Genomic DNA, 2,741 nt, shown 5'->3' with positions numbered 1-2,741 from the left:
GGAAAACGAGGATGCAATTTGAACATGCTGATCTTGTCGTACGTCCTGTTCGAGAGCATTTTGTTGAAAGTGTCGTTTCACTAAGAGAGTGTTACCGAGCACTCCCTGATCCACCAGAATGGATTACCTTGCTTGATGTTTTGGTGTCGCTGAGAGAATTTTAATCCGTGTTTGACGAAGCCTGGCTTACGCGTTTTATGCACTGTATTTCTGATTTCACTTTCAAATGTCAAAGTCCGCACTGAAGAAAAAAAAGGGGTAGTGGCGTGCCCCTGTAATCCTGCTGCTTGGAGGCTGCCATTAGAGGACGGGTTGAGGCTGGTAGGCCTGCCGCACGTCTGCCCATGTTGATCGGGTGTCCGCGCTAAGCTGGGCGCCGATATGGTGGCCCCGGCGGAGCTCGGTGGCGACCAGGTCGCCTAAGGAAGAGCGAACCGGCCCAGGGCGGAAACGCAGCAGGCAAAAGCTGCCGCGCTCTGCAGTAGCGGGATCGCACCTGTGAATGTGCGGCGTGGGGTCGCCCAGACAATACACTCGGACCTAGCGCCTTTTTTTTTTTAAAGTAGCCATTGGAATCCCACAAAGGGCTACAGCAAAAGTTTCCCCATCTATCGGCACTTTATGTCACCTGCTTTCAAAAAGGCATTGGCACTACTGCTTTCAAGCAAGCTGCACGTGTTTAATTTCATTTTGGTTTCCGCTGCCACATTTTTTTTTTTCGCCGTCCACGGGTATCGGCGTTGCCCTCTTATGCTCGGAAAATCATGTTTATGAGAAGGTATCACCAGGATTAATGTATTCTAGCAATACAGTGCATGCAAATCCATGACGTTTTTTCCATGAATTTGCGCAAATTATCTAATAGGATCGGAAATATCCACACACAAAAAAAATTACTTGAGGCTCTGTACTCTGATTTTCGAAGTGTGAAAATTTATAATGACATCTATTTATTCGTTAGGATCGCCTATATTACCTAACCTTAAGTGATGTCGTTCACACAATAGCATGGGAAATGCGCGTGAAATTTTCCTCTGATAAATATTCGCGGATAAATATTATTGATTCCTACTTGCCTATATATTTATTTGCCTATGACTGCCAGATTTCTGGAGCAATTGTTACGAGTTCATTTTTTGTTTTACTTGAGTGCTCTAACCACTGCACTACTTCCTATTGCTTTGCCTTTGTAAAATCCCAGACATGCAAGTAGTGGTCCTGTCGGGATTCTGCCTAATGAAATGCAGGCTCATCATCCGCTGAACCAGACACTGGTATTGGCGCAAATTATTTTATGCCAAGAAATACCTCTATGCTTGATGTATTTGATTCTTTTTTTTTTGCGTTCTTAATATATCTCCCCAAATGTTGTTATCAATAATATTGATGATTAAAACATGTTCCTACGAATTGAGTTCATAATTTTTTTAACCTGCATGCTAAATGCACTCCGCCTTTAAAGATCGCCTTAATAATTTACCAAATGTGTAAACTCCGTGAAGTACCACTTACTCTACACTCAGGATGGCGCCTATTGAAATCCAGGCCCATCGTCAGCTGATCCACACGCTCACAATTGTCCACATTCTTTTATTTTGTGCCCGGAAGGCTGCTCTTTTTTGCATGTCTGCTGCGGTGCAATAACTGACGGAAATGGACAATACAAATCAATTTGTATTTCACAGTGCGGCATATTTGAAGGTGTTACTATTTTTGCCTTCGCAAATGTTTAGCACATATAGCTGTTTTCGCTACCTGCCTTGAACACAGTGTGCGTAGCACTGAGGGAAAAAGCTCGCTGCCTGATTGTTTGTAAAAGTGATATAATAAAATAGACTGAAGTAATTGTCATCATAGCAGCACCGGCTTATACGAAAAGAAAAGTACAGTTGAATAAGCCTATTCTGTTTTATTCATGCTTTTATTGTCAGTTCTGAAAGAAATGTTAGTGCTGCTGATATTTTCGGTATGTGTAATCGATAATTCGTTGAAAGCATTTTTCTCCACCGCAAAACGGGGCACGCATGAAAGTAAGATTTTCAGGAACCCAGTTTTAGTTTCGTTTTACTGTCGACAGATGCCGCCACAGACGCGCTTACCTCAAGGAATGAAGGAATGTGTCGGGAGCGCGCATTTTTGAATAACTGCACTATGCTAACAAAGATCTGAAAATTAAAATTCGTTAATTTTATAAGTGGTGACTGCGGCTAGGCAGCTGCATACAACAGCGGCAACAAGTGTTTACAGCCTATTTGAAAATGCTTCAATGAATGGCGTTTTAGGTTGCCCAGGAATCGAATATGCGCTCATGTGTCTACAAAACGCTTAACACGTGAAAAACAAAAAATACGCTCAGAAATAAATAAAAATTAAAAATGAAGGTAGTTTTTCGTTTTGCTCCAAAAACATAAAATTGTGGGAACTGCAATTCTTATTATTGCTTGACATGGAGACTTGCGCAAAAGTTTTTTCTAAATGTATTTTCAGGAGTATACTGTTGCCAAGACACATGTAATTTGTCGTAAAAAATGCGTTCAATATATTGACTCTTTATGAGCAACCAAATACGCAGTTTTCAAAAGAAATCATTCTTGCCGTTTGTGTCAAAAGCGAGATAGTAGCTTCGGACACAATAATTTTATATTGCCTTTTAAAACGGAAAAACGAAAGGCAGTTCCTTAACATTCTTCGGCAAAATGAAATCTCACGATAATTCCCTGCAAAGACGAATTCTTGTTTTT

General features: G+C 41.2%; 1 non-coding gene across 1 annotated transcript; it reads left to right on the top strand.

Moving 5' to 3' along the window:
* Nucleotides 1-254: 254 nt before the first annotated feature.
* On the top strand, nucleotides 255-550 carry LOC146180538 (signal recognition particle RNA). The gene has a single exon (XR_014700513.1).
* The last annotated feature ends 2,191 nt before the right edge of the window (nucleotides 551-2,741 follow it).

Source organism: Amblyomma maculatum, chromosome 8 (genome assembly GCF_055883805.1).
Source record: "Amblyomma maculatum isolate TAMU_Amacu chromosome 8, ASM5588380v1, whole genome shotgun sequence".
Taxonomy (NCBI): Eukaryota; Metazoa; Arthropoda; class Arachnida; order Ixodida; family Ixodidae; genus Amblyomma; species Amblyomma maculatum.
The sequence above is the reverse complement of the archived record's forward strand: the minus strand, read 5'-3'. Positions and strand labels throughout refer to the sequence as shown.